The sequence below is a fragment of the Sciurus carolinensis genome, chromosome 13, assembly GCF_902686445.1.
Source record: "Sciurus carolinensis chromosome 13, mSciCar1.2, whole genome shotgun sequence".
Taxonomy (NCBI): Eukaryota; Metazoa; Chordata; class Mammalia; order Rodentia; family Sciuridae; genus Sciurus; species Sciurus carolinensis.
The window spans coordinates 82951293-82965369 of record NC_062225.1 but is presented as its reverse complement, the minus strand read 5'-3'; positions in this window follow the sequence as shown (position 1 = coordinate 82965369).

The following is a 14077-nucleotide window of genomic DNA, read 5'->3' as shown; positions in this document are numbered from 1 at the left end:
AGTCATCAGAAATTACGCATGGCATCTGCATCAGGGTTGACTTTAAGCAACACCTGCGATGGAGCCTGGTACCCAAGAAATGTATCTTGCATGGATGAGTTTGCAACGGCCGTCCTGGGCACTGTCTGGTGAAGAATCTGGAGGCCTTGTCCTGCTGCAGCATGAACATGGTAATCCTCCACCAGCAGCCTTGACCATGGACAGGTTGGGGTGGGGCAGGGCTTCATCCATGTGCCAGGATCATGCAGAGTCATAAAATGGGAACTTCCCTAATGCTAAAACTGTGCAAGCAGTTTTTCAGGACACAGGTGCCAAACCCTAGGACCTGACCCAACATGACCCTGAAAACCAAAGGAATCAAAAGTTTCCAGATGAACTGAAATCTAAAGAACGAGAACAGGACCTGCAGTTCTGATTAGAAGCACGGTGTATCATCAACAGTTCCCCCAGGTCCAGCATATGGGGTGCAGACTATTCCATCAACACTCTGGGTTGCAACTAATCAGGCCTTTATTTCCCCTGAGCCACTTTATTTCCCTTGCCCTTGGCCAATCTGGTAGCAGATTTGTGCATACCTCCTGTCTCCTTCTCAGTCGACCTATAATATAGCTCTTTCTTCTTGCACAAACCCAGGGCCATGGTACTGGCCTCTGTGGACACCTTGCTCAGTGTTAGTTAATGACCCTGGATCAGATGAGCTTTCAGTTCTTGTCACATGATTGAGGACATTAAGCCTGTGTCCATACCCCTGGGAATCACCTCCCTGGAGAAGAACTGAGCTCTAGCAGTCCAGAGATCTGTGCCCACGCCTGACACACACGGCTACTCAGGCTATGCCCTGCACAGCTCCAGGGAGCATACTCGAGCCAACACAGGGAGCACGGCTCTTAGCACCGTGGGGCTGACTGGGGTACGCAAAGCGCGACTGAAAGAACATTGACTGGGACTTGGGGGACCAGGCTTCTAGCTCCCCGTTAGCATCAGCTGCCAACCCCTTGAGGGGTCCCTTTCAGGCCCTCTCCTGTTTGGGCTTCAGGGTTCCCATCTGCATTTGTTCTACTGGCCCCTCATGCTCCTGGTGGGCCCTGTTACCAGCACTCAGCATTGCAAGTGCCCGGATGTTGTGAGCTTCCTGTTTCCTGTGCCACGTGGCTAGGACTCCCGTCCAGGTACCTGAGGCTTGCTTCTGAGCAGTAGCAAAGTCAGACTGGCCATTCAGAGCACGGGGACTGGGGTAATCAACAGGGTTTCTGCCACAGGGCAGTGTTCCTGTCAGCTCTGAGGCCCTGGGGCTCCAGTAGGACTCCCCGCAGAGGCCAAACTCTGTCCTGTGGTCACTTTTGGACACCGTGAAGTGGGCCCCAGTCTTCTGCTCTCAAGGGAGAACTCTAGCCCACACTTTGCCCTTGTGCACCAGCTCTGCTGGCCTCCCAGCGGGAGTCTGGGCCGCTGCTCTTTCCTCCTCTGCCCCTGTGTACCGTCCAGTCCCCTGGAATGGCTTCCTCGCCTCTATCTTTCCACCTGAGCATAACCATTACAGTGAGACACACCCAGGCTTCCTCCCTCCCAGAGGTAATTCATCATCCTGTCCTCCGTGGGGCTCTGATCTTATTTCAAGACTTCCCCACCGAGACCTTAGCAGACTGCGTTCTAAGTGCCTCTTTCCCAGTGCCTGGAGCTCTTTCTGACAATGAAAGGGGTCTGCACAAAATAATCATAGGCCATTTCCACTAAGCACTGACCACGCACTTGGCCCTGAGCTAAATATCCCATGGGTCTGATTTCATGAAGTTGGTGCTGGGCTTGACCCTTCATGAGGAGGAACTCGAGGCCCAAGGTCATACAACAAACCATAGGGCTGCTGTCTGTCCACAGAGTCTGGAGGCCTGGCTGCTGCCTGTCCCATGGGGGACATCCTCTCTGCAGCCTTCCCTTCCCTCCCTGCCCCCGTACTGGGTACCTGTCAGAGCATCCGGAAGAGCAGTGCTCCAGGTATCCTGGACGGGAACTCTCGGCATCTCACTGAAAAGCGAGGGTGAACTCACTCTGTGTGGGGAGTGGGACAGACGTCAACATCACTGAGGGAGACGAGCCCCTTTCCAAGGGGACTGTTATCAGCACAGACCCGTTTGCCGGGCACTGAAATAAATTCTTTCCGGGGGGTTATCTTTCCTGCCTGGTGGTTTTTCCTTTTCTCTTTTGGTGCGTGGCAAGCGTTAAGACTGATCTTCAAGATGTGTTAATGAATGCCAGAGTCATCATGTTGACATTCCCATCACTTATGCAGAAAATCAGGTAGCCAGACCACGGACTTTATGTAATAGTCGCGTGGGCTTCTTGTGCACTCCCGGAAAGAATATTCCTGGAAGGACCATTTTTTATTTCCTGAGATGCTTTTTTCCCTAACTGCTTGAAGGTCTGGAAGTTCTCCTTTCCCCCATTTTTGTTCTGTGCAAATGTACTTCCTCGTGTCACTTTCCCTGACACCTCCGGTCTCTGAGCAGCAGCCCCTCCCCCAGCCTCCCACGTGCCTTCTGTCGCTCCAGGAAAGCCTCTGAGATCCAAAAGCAAGTTGGAAGAAACACAACTCCTTTGGTTTTTCTCTTTTGTAAACAGATTTGACAGAGCGAAGCGGGAAGAGCCCAATCCTGGGGAGGAGGAGGGCTGCTTTCTCTTCCCACATCTGCCTTGAATTTGATGGGTGGCTTGGGCAAGTCACGTCCTTCTGTCCCTCAACTCCAAAGAGGACAAAGACAAACCGTGTGTCTAAGAGGTGGAAGAAGGATCCACGCTTGGGAGGTCGTGGGAGCCAGGAGTTACCAGATTTGAGGAGATCTTTCTCAGAACTCCTAGCAGGTGTGATGCACCCAGAGAGAAAAGGCGAGCTGAGCTTGGGCAGCCGCCATGGAAGATGTGTGCACAGAGAGTCAGACATGGCGGGCTTTGGGCCAAGAGACCATCAAATCCCATTTTGGCTCTGTGGCTCCTTGGCTGGGTGTGGTCCGTATTTCTTCCACCATGAGAAGTCTCCGGTGCACTTTAGTGACAACCAGGCTTGCTGACTGCAGGAGGCCCTGCTCTCCATTCTTCTGCCTAGCTCCCTTGGGTAAATGTTACAGGGCTGAGCTGAGCCCCCCCTCCGGGGAGCAAGTGGAGAGGAAGGGTTTCCACCTGACTGCACGCAGACAACCATCCAAGCAAAGATGTTCCAAACTGGTGTTCCATTGAATATTGGGTATTGTTGATCTGAAAAAAAAAAAAAAGAAACCCAAAACCCTCATTGGCTTTGCCTGGAGGGGCATCCTGAGTACATGCAGCTCTAATTTAAACCAGTCCCTGAACTAGCTCAGCTGGTCTGCCTTGAATATTACCCACTGCTGCCTCTGCTGGGAAGCTGTCCCTGAGCCTCTGGCCACCATACTCCCTACTTCCAGCACATGTTCAGTGGACAATTACACGCATGAGAAATAAACCTTTACTGTGTAAGTCACTGACAGACACGTGAGGTTATCTGTTAGAGCGGACACCACTCACCTGGATGCCTGGCTCTCTAAACATCTCATCCCCCACCTCATGACTGTAACCAGAAAGAGAAGCCAAGTGTGCCGGTTGACATTGTTCCCGTCAAAGATGATTTCAAGGGGATTTGGAAATCCTAAAAGCCTTCCTGGAAGAGGTAATTGCAAGTTTAAAAAAAAAATGTAAAAAAAAATATTGGGTTAGATAACAAGGGAGGAGCATCTTCAATCAGTGGCCATGGTAAACATGCGGGGAGCTAAAACTGACAGCTACTTGGGGGTGTGTGCACGTGTGTAGGGGACATAGCTTCATAAAAGAGAGGGGCTCGTGGAGAAGTCGGGGCTTCCTGAGCACTCCAGGTGTCCGCAGGGGTACATCCTCTTTTGCATCCTTTCTCATTCACAGTTGCACCTCAGAGACGGAAGCACTTGCCCAGGGTCATGCAGCAGGGGGACTGGACAGCTCCAGCCCCAAAGTTGGGACTCTTCTTTCTCTCCATCACATCAGCAATGGCTGCTCTGCTCTGCTCTGCTAGAGAGGGTCTGGTCACCCTTCATCCCTTGCAACAGTCACATACTTCTTGGTGGCCAAAGACTGATGTGGTTCCGGGCACCAGCCTTGGGTTCAGGGTACCTGGGCTGGGACAGCTGCCTCTGCTCATCCGTGCAAACTTGAAATATCCTGTCTCTTCTCAAAGGTCCTATTAAAAATGGGGGGGAAATGGCCCAGGTGACCTTTAAAATGTACTGGAGTGACTAAACGGGTACGGGACTCCCTTCTCTAGGGACAGCCTCTCCTGCGGTGGGAGGAAGGAGCCATTTGCACACGTTCTTTCAGGAGCAAGGAGACTAAGACTGCGCAGTGGGTGCAGAATGGGGCCTGGGGTGAGGGGAGATGGGCCCCGTTCTGCAGCCTCACTTCTTCCTGGGGACTGGAAAGACCCTTTTAGAGGAAACAGAAGGCCAGGGCCACAGGTCAGTTCCCTGGTGTGCTTGCTCACCTACCCAGCTCAGGGCTTCAGGTCCTCTGGGGAGAAGATAAAGATGAATAGCTCTATGTCCATGAGCTCTTGTTGTCAAGTGAGATGAACATGTGAACATCTTTCCCAGAGTCAAACACACCCCATGAATGGTCTTGGGGAAAGGGGCCTCCTAGAACATTCTGTGGCTTTGGGGTAAATACAAATGTGTTCACCTCCCTACCCTACTCTTTCCTTGCTATTCAGGATGGAAGAGGGAGATGACTTTTGGGGATTTAGTTATTTGCTGATTCATTTATTCCGTCAATATGTATTTGGCACCTACTCTATCCTAAGCCCTGTACTAGGTACCAGGAACTTGGTGGGGGACAAGTCAGTGTTGGTGGAGCTGACGGAGTGAGGAGATACTGGCAATCAACAAGGATTACATAGAAAACATGAAACGGCATTCTGTTTAATGTTCCAAGGAGCTAAACCAGAGGGAGGTTGAGTGAGCCTGGATGTCCAGACTTACTGTGGGTGGTGTTCAGGGAAAGTCTCTTCGCAAAGGGAACCCAGGCCAGGCATGGTGAGGAGGAAGCCCCAGAGGCAGGAAAGCTGGTGCGGAGAACAGAAAACCCCAGAGAGGAGCAACACCGCCTGGCAACAACTGTGGCCACTTGCTCCGGGAGACAGAGTCATTGTGTGACGAGATCCAAAGAGAAGACCGTGACCGAGCCCACTCTCTGGTCCACAGGAAATCAAAACCGCTGATTCCAGTGTCTGTCCTCATCATTCCTGATGTTTGACAACTATTTCCTTTCCATCCCAGGCCCAACCTCCAAGTGCAGAGACACCGCAGCACGCCAATGAAATTGATTTAGTGGTCGCTGTGCATTCTCTTCCCCAGCCTGGGGCAGCCAAGATTTACGGCTCCTGCTGGAGCCGCCTCTCCCTGCTTCCGGTAAATCTCCCACCACATTTTGGGCGGCTGGAGCTATTTGGGTAACCTTTATCTGAACCAGAACTTCCTCACCAGGAACTTCAGAGGGTACCTCCAGGAAGGACGGGAGAACCCCAGGCCCGACTTGTTTGGGGAGGATTCCAGGCCTGCGGAGGACAGCTGCTCCGCAGGCATCGGGCAGAGAACAGAGTTCCTCTTTGATGCCATGACTGGCTTTGTGGCGACGGCGCAAAGCCCCAGAGGAGCGTTTAGAGTTTATGGAGGGCGTGTGGATGGGCAGCGTGTGTGAAGCCTGAGCGTCCGGCTCCTGGAAATCAGCGCGCCGGGGGTTGGTCAGGGGCCAGATGCTCCTGGAGGAAGGGAAGTCATGCATTGAGGCCGAGAGTCAGACAGGCTCGCCGTGAGCTTTTATGTTTACACCCGTGTGCTCGCCGTCTGTCTCCCGGCCTGGAAGCTCATCTCCATGAGGCCGGGCCTTTGATTATTCTCAGATCGATCCCCAGCATCTAGAACCGCAGCTGGCTTAGAGTTAGCCCGGGATAAGTAAGCAGTGAGTGAACACACGAGGGTGGAAATATCCTGGCCCTGCCATCGTGCGACCGGGGCAAGCCATTGTCTCTCCAAGCGTCTGTTTCCTCCTCCAGACACTGGAAATCATGAATCCATCAAAATATTCCAGGAGGTGCTGTTTGCTTCTACATGTTCAGAAAAGGCTACCTCTTCTCTCTTTCCTCTGCTGGCCCTCTCTGGGGCTTCAGAGTAAAGGCAAGCATGTGTGCTGTGCCCAGGAAGCAGGTTTGGGGTGACCAGGGTTTGGGGTGCCTTCATTTCTGGAGGATGCATCACATTGAAAAAGCCACTTAAACGTCCTGCACAGAAGTAATGCCGCGGAGTTCAAAGAGGCCTCTCGCAGGGCCCCATGGCTGGGGGCCCTGTGGCTCAGGAAGGGGCACAGCTCTCCTGGGTCCCAGAACAGAGTAGGTCCCTGTGCAGCTGCTCTGTGGTCCTCCTCCTGGAAGCCTTTTTGACCCTGACAAAGCTGGGACGAGGGCCCCTCCATCGGAGTGTTGCCTCTCCTTTAATTGTCTCCTCACTGGACAGAAGGATCTGGAGAGTCATGGTCCCCTTCATCACTTCAGCAGCTTCTGCAGAGTCTGAGCATGGCCGTAGCCAAGGGCTCTCGTTCTGGGGCTGACCCAGGAACAGGGATGCTGGTGGAACCTCTTGTAGTGCCCTCAGTGACATTTATCCTAAACAGGGAGCAAGTGGTGCAATCTTTGCTAGAAGGAGCAATCTGAAATTGTTCAGTAAACAGCTCAGTCGAGAGCAAAGCCGGGCCTCATTAAACGACAATTAGGATTCCTGCTCTGGCTTCACGGGACCCCGTTTGGGACCCAAGACTGTTTATTTGAATAAGGCTGCAGCTGGGGCTGCAAGAGGGGAGGGGCGGAGGTGGAGGTGGAGGTCAGGCGGCGGGCGTTGGATCTTTCTGTCATTCTGGACACTTTGATAATGGGAAACCTTTGACCTGAGCCCTCCCAGATCCCTGGATTCCAGAACCAAATAACTACGGGCGGGCAGTTTTGAATCTCCCTTGAATGACTAATTAAATGGGAAAAGGTATGTAAAGTGCCCTGGGCCTCGCAAAGCCTCAGCAGATGTGAATTGCAGCGTCACAGTTTGGGACGACATTCATGGCACAAGAAGAGAAAAGCTCACTGCTCACCACAATGCTTGTCCAAAGCCTGAGCAGCCACTGCACCTTCATTTGGCCTCCATCCTTCCCTCTTGGGAAACAAACAAGCAAATGAACGAGCCAATCTTTAGTAGTCGATCTTATTTTTTACGTTCTAACTGCTGCGCTTCTTCCAGTGTTCCTTCAGGACGGAGCCTGACCCGCCTCTCCGGATCTTCCAGTCATTTGGGCTTTTATCACGCCCCAGGGTGTGGGTGACAAGAGGGGATGTTCTTCTCAGGGCTTTGCCCTTTACAAAGCACTTCTGCCACATCATTTTCTTGTTGGATCTCTGACAAGGTTTGGAAGAGGCATTACTAGTTTTATCCTTCTGGACGTTGGAAAGCGAGGTTCAGAGAGGGAAGGTGATTTTGGCTGCTATCTCCAAACCAGGAAGGAGCTCATTGGTGGACAGTCCATTCAACCAGCAGTCATTTATTGAGCACCTTAGCAAATGAATGACAGTGTGGCCCTTAGTAAATGGAAGACAGTCCCCAAGTTCAATGTACTGGTCATTAGGTGGTTTATTTGATTGAATTTATGTGGGTCTCAGAGCAACTTGTACAGGGTCCAGTCACTTGATTTTGCTGCTAGGGTGAACGATTGGTTGGTTGCCGGTGACCGTCGAGGCCCTTGGGACGCAGACACCTTTCCTCATGTGCTGTGAGCATGCAGGGGTCACAGTGAGCCGATTCCACCCACTTCTGTGATGACTAAAGCTACGCTCAGACACGCCCAGCCCCCACAGAGAAGCCTGTTGCAGAGCTGATGATGGGAGAAGCCCTCTGCTTCCAGCCACACTCAGGGTCCCCAGCAGCCGGGCTGAGGTTCCAAGGGGACTCAATAGCAAAGGGCGGCTGTTCTGCTGTTAAGCAGAATCACTGACAGATTCACTCTGTTCTGAGTGGAGATCAGGCCAATTCCTCGACTCGGAAGCTTACATGTCAGCCAATGGTTGGTGTAGCAGTCTAGAAAATTGAGCTAGAAGGTTGATTAGTAGCAACTTTTTCCTTTTATAGGTCAGAAACCTGAGGCTAGGAAGAGATTGTCCAAGCTCACTGGGCATATTATAGAACATATGTTCATACTGGGTTGAGGACTGTGTCTTAGCCTCAGATCAGAGGGAGGTCAGAGCCTCAGCCCTGCCAGTCATTCCCGGCTTGGCCTTGGGCAGTTCTTCCACTGTCTTGAGTTTTCGCATCAGTAAAATGGGACATAGACTCTTACTCCCTCTAGCCCTGAATGTTTAGATGAATCTGGATTTTACCTTACATGTGCAAAGATTAGGCAATGTAGAATACAACGTACCACTGAGAGAATTATAGTATTTAGCCAGAAGACAAGTTATATTTTCTCCTCCGTAACTCTTCTATGAGGAGACCTGAAAAGAGGGAGGAACCTCCTCGGGAAGATGAATTGAATTTAGTCAGATTTTTAAAATATCTGTTAACTGGCACATCCGGGTAACCCCAGCTTCTCCAGAGGCGCAGACAGAGGGTTGAATTTGAGGCCTGCCTGGGCAACTTAGTAAGATCCTGTCTCAAAATAAAATAAAAAGGACTGGGGATATAGCTTGGTGGCAGGTTACTTGCCTGGCATGTGTGAGGTCCTGGGTTTAATTCCCAGTACTGAAAAGAAGAAGGAGGAGGAGGAGGAAGGGGAGGAGTGGGAGGAGGAGGAGGAGGAAAAGAAGGAGGAGGAGGAGGAGAGTACTGAAAAGGCTTGGGGACATAGAATAGGCCTGGTCAACATCAGACTGTCAAGAAATGTTTCTTGAACAAATGGGCGTGGGATCCAGGCTCAGGTACTACAGAGGTTTATGTGTGGAAGAGCAGATGGAGATCTGTTGGTCAGACATACGTGGGTCCGTGGCAACTGGTTGGATGGACAGATGAGTGACTGGGTCGGTAGGACTCAAGCTGGGATCCTGACCCGACTGAGTCCTGTGGAATTTTCTCTCTGAGGAGTTCCCCCAGGACCTCCATGCTCAGCAGCTCAGGCAGACCAGCAGGTCAAGCCCTGGGGCTACCCCAAGGCCCCTCTCATGGACATGTCCTCTAGGTCAGAGGCCTCCTTCCACAGCTCTTAGCCAAGGTCCCCTGAGAGCTCCCAGGGGACATGGTGGGGGAGACCCTGGGTGGAAGTAAAGGTCAGCAAGGGCGCACAGGAGGAGAAACCTGTGTGTCTAAATCCCACGCCGTCCCAGGGAGCTACGCGCTGCCCCTCCGGCTTCTCCAGCTCCCGTGGAAATCTTCTTTCCTTCCGCTCCAGTCCTTAAACTCATTCTCTTCCTTGAGAGAGAATAACTGAGTGTCGCCTCCTCTCTAGACCTGAGCAGATGCCGTGTCTGTTCACCTTCCCCAGCCCAGGACCTGGTGTGAAGGAGACTCCAGTCAAGGATGCATGGACCGGTGACCCCGATGCTACTGTCTACTGCTGGGGACCCTCTGGAACTCCAGGGATATCATTGCTGTCCTTGGTCGATGACTTTTTTCCACACTGGAATACAAGTGCCCATCCTACACCACTGTGGGTAAACAGTGCTTAGCTTCTAATAGCAAGACTTCCCCTGGCCACTGACCCTCTGTTTGCATGACCCTTTGTATGTTCACATTTTATTTAGGGTGCCTCATTTTCATTCTCCTAGTGTCCCTGACAGGGAGACGGGGTAGAGACCACAATCTCCCATTTGGGGAAGAAACTCTGTGACTTGTCCAAGATCATGCTGAGGGCTGTGGCTGTCCTAGGATTCACACTTCTTTCCAAATTCCTGGCCCCAAGCTGTAGTTTTCTACTTTTACCTGCCCCATGACCATGCTGAAACTAGGAGGAAAAGAAATGTTTGGTGGAAGAATGTTCGAGAGCAATGATGTTCTTAATAAGAACAAAAGCACCCGCCAAGTGATTCATAAACGTGAGCTGAGACCTCAAGAATTAAACTATCCTGGGCAACAGCGACTTCAAAAATGATAAAATCCAACCAAGGGCACAGTAAGAGGGCTCCCCCCCTTTAACTATCTTTGTTGGTTTAAAATTTACCTGAAACTCCATCCATCTGTCTGGGCATGCCATACCTGTCACTTTGACACAAGAGGAAAAGCAGCATGGGGTGAGGAATGGTCAGAGGCCTGGCAGTTTAATCTGACCCCTTCTGGCCCTGTGACCATAAGCGAGTCACTCAGTGGTTTGGGCCTCAGCTCCCTGACCTTTAAATTGGGAAGAGCGATACCTGCCTCTATGAATTCATTTTTAAAATGTAGAAGAAAGAACTGGCATAGTGTCAGTCACATAGGAAACGGTCATTCAAGGGACACTTGCTTCCTCTTCCTGCATAAGATCCTTAAAGGCTCTTAAGCACAGGAAGGAGAGGTCACAATGCCCAGAGATAAGAGCCAATGGCTAAATTCCTGTGCCCAGGTTTTGGAATCAGGACCTCTGTGTTTGGTATGGTACAAGGCATGATTTTACCTCTCTGAGCCTCAGTTTTCTGTTCTGCAAAATGGGGATCACAGTACTGATGTCTGTGGTTTGTTAAGATCGCATGAAATCAAGTGCCGACGCTGGGATCAGAATATGGCAGCCATCAACTGCACCAGGGACTGCAGGAAGAGGGCTCAGCATAGACCCAGGGAGGGAGGTCCGGGGTCTGGTTCCAACTCTGAGCTCACAAGCTTGCCGCGTCTGTGCCATGAGCCTGTTTTCCTCCTCTCTAGGATGGGAGGATGCCTCACTGCCTCCTGCAGCATTGTCTCTGCTTATCCCTGAGATAACCAATGACCTTCACCTTGACTGCACATAAAGGTCATCAAGGAGTTGAACAATAACCCAACGCCAGGGACCAACCTTCTATCAGCTTCATCTGGTTTGGAGAAAAAGCTGAGTCTTTCAGCATCTCCCCGGGGACTCTAAGATGCTGCCAGATTGCAGATGGCTAAGACGCTCTTGCTTCCTAAGTCACAGGGCTGTGTCCCTGTGGGGTCAGGTGGGAGGACTCCCCCCAGCTTGTGGTATGATGGTGACTTCTCCGGGCCGCCATCCTGTCCTTCGCTGGGCTGGGAGACATCAGCTTCTCTGATTCCCTTTCAACACTTCCCAGGATTTCTGTCCCCTCTGAAGAGGAAAACTGGGTACTGGCAGTCACCAATGGCATGCTGACTTTAACCTTTAAAAAAACAAGCTTTATTGTGAGGACCAAAAGGTCTTATAAACCTTAATGAGCGGCATATGTGAAACACATACGTGGACTGCTTGTTTGAAAAATATTTCCCAGCGAGCCTTCAATAGCACGGCCTTATTATTCTAAACAGGGAGCTTGTCTTACCAGAGGACGGAACAAAACCCCAGTTGGAGATAATTATCTTAGCAGAATTCCCCGTGGGTCCATGGAGAGGGGCTGGGGGTGGAAGCCTCCGGAACACATGTGCCGACTTGGGCTGCCTTTGTGTACACGACAAACACAGAAGCTGGGCTTTGGGCAGGGAATTCCAGCCCCTGAAGCGGTGACCTCGACATTCGTTCTGGGGATGGCAAATAGGTCTGTCTCTCCGGGAGAGGGCTGGAGGTGGGAAGGCGGGACGCAAGAGACACGTGTCCAAACGCATGCTGCAGGGAAGAGCTGTGGGTCCGGGGCGCAGCGTACATGAGGATCCCCGTGGGGCCGGGAAAATGATAATTGGACCAGAAATGGAAAGTCGCGGGCTGTCCCAGGGGTCAGGTCTGGGTGTGACTTGGAGCAAAACCTCCTCCCGTGGAGGGATCACTTTCTCTGAGTGTAAAACGAGGTCACCGTGATAATTCAAAGAGATGGCCAAAGTGATGAGAAACTTTGAGCCAGGGTCTCTGAGGCAATGCTCTGTCCACTTCCCGTTAGGTGAGGCCCATGGCCGGTCCTGTGGGGAGCTGCCTCACCCATAGCCCGCCTTCCCCTCGGAAAAGCCAGGCTGGAGACGCGCCCCAAAGCCAGGGTATCGGCTTCCCAGGGCCCCCCACTTGCAGGACTGTTCAGTTGCCCTCACCTGGATAGTTTGAGCTGCCCACCCTCCGGGCCTGGCCCTCAGATGTTCAGGGAAAGTGGGCCACTGCGCTTCAATTAGCGGGGTAATTGTTTCAGTTCCTGACTGCTCCCTACCCCGTAATTACCTGCCCGTGGCCATCCCCTCCTGATTTCAGGGATACTACAGCCCTGCCCTTTCCCAGCCCGGAAGCCACAGAGGAGCTTCGGCCGGGCTTGTCCCACAAGTGCCAGCAGTCCCAGGAGAGTAGGGCAGGCCCCGTCAGGCCAAAGTGCTCTTTGATCCCAGTCTTCTACCTGAGGCGTCCTCCAGAAGGTTTGGGGGGAGCGTGGTTGGGTAAGTGTAGGGGCGGAGGAGCCGGGCTAGATGACCTTTGAGATTCTGAGAATAAAGTGGATCAAACTGGGGCAAGACTTAAGGGCTGGTGTTACCTTGTGCAAATGATTTTGCTTCCCCCGGCCTCAATAGTCTCATCTACAAAATGGGGTCAATGGGGATTTTTCTCCAGAAAAACTAAAGTTATTATGGTTAGGTGACTTGGTTACATCACACACACACACACACACACACACACACACACACACACACACGGTGACCATGTGCCTGCACCTGGGCGTGCTCTGTGAACAGCCCCCTGCCCCCTTCTGCCGCCCCTTCCACCAGCAATAGCCCTGTGCTAACTGGGCAGCCTGCTGGCGCAGGGAGAGTGTCCAAGCAGGCCTTTCCCGCTGGCTTCGGGACCCAGGCTACGAAGCCCGGTCTACGCTTTGAGCCTGTTTCCACGTGTGTAAAAGGACACTTTCATCTCCCAGAATCCTATGAGAGAAATGGCAACGTCCCCCACGCCCCAGGGACTTTCCTCCCAGGCAAAGCCCTGTGTCCAGCTGCTCATCCTGCCTCTGTACGTTTTCCCACTAAGGTAAACAGAGTCATTAACACTTTATCTTAATTGCCGCTAATGATGGTAAATTTGCCTCATTACGTAAAATGGGGCTTTCTGGTCTAATTTGTTTCCTAAGCTGAGTTGGAAAACTCAAAATTTCAACTGTGTAATTCCAGCTTTACAGCCGGACCTAATTGATCAATTGTGGGCTATTAATTGTGGATTTGACTCCTAGGATAAACTGTCGGGGACAACTATGGGGTAGGAGAGACGGGACAACCCCGGGTCAGGTTAAAGCTAGAGAAAGAAGAACTGGAGGTTGCCTTAGGTTCCCCCCCACAACCCGCCATCTTGGTTACTCCATTTAATTTGTTGGTTTTCTTGAATTTTTCATATAGTGTCTTAAGTTCAGACTCCACTAAACTAGCAGTTTCATGAAATTTACTAAAAGAGTCAGAGTTAGTTTTACTTTTTATTTATTGGCTTACTGTGTTTTATATGTATTTATTGATTTTATATTGAAATATAAAATCTCTCACTCTGATATTAAGCCAGAATTCCATTTTGGGTTTCTTGACAATATTATTGGATCACAATGCTTGATTTTTTTCCTTTTTAAATTGCTTTCTTTTGAAAAAAATTAGTAAATTTCTTTGAGGTCCATGGTGGCGCCTGAGTGATAGATGTCTATGTACGTGTGTTCTTTTCAACAGTCTGAAAGATCATCAGCCTCTAGGTTTAGATACTTCAATTGAAAATGTCGTGGTGCTCTTCGTGCGGGTGCCTGGCAGGGCCAAGGTGATGTACCCGCTTCCTCCGGCTCGCAGACCCTGGCTCGCAGGACTCCAGAAACCTGCCAAGTCAATGCCGAGGGACATTTTCTATATGGTCTCCACCAAGTAAATCTGACCTTGTAAGTGACTTGCAACCTGTATTTGCCTTTCTCTTCTCATGTTTGAGCCCTTTCGGTTTACAAACACTCTCCTGTCCATTGTCCCACCTGACC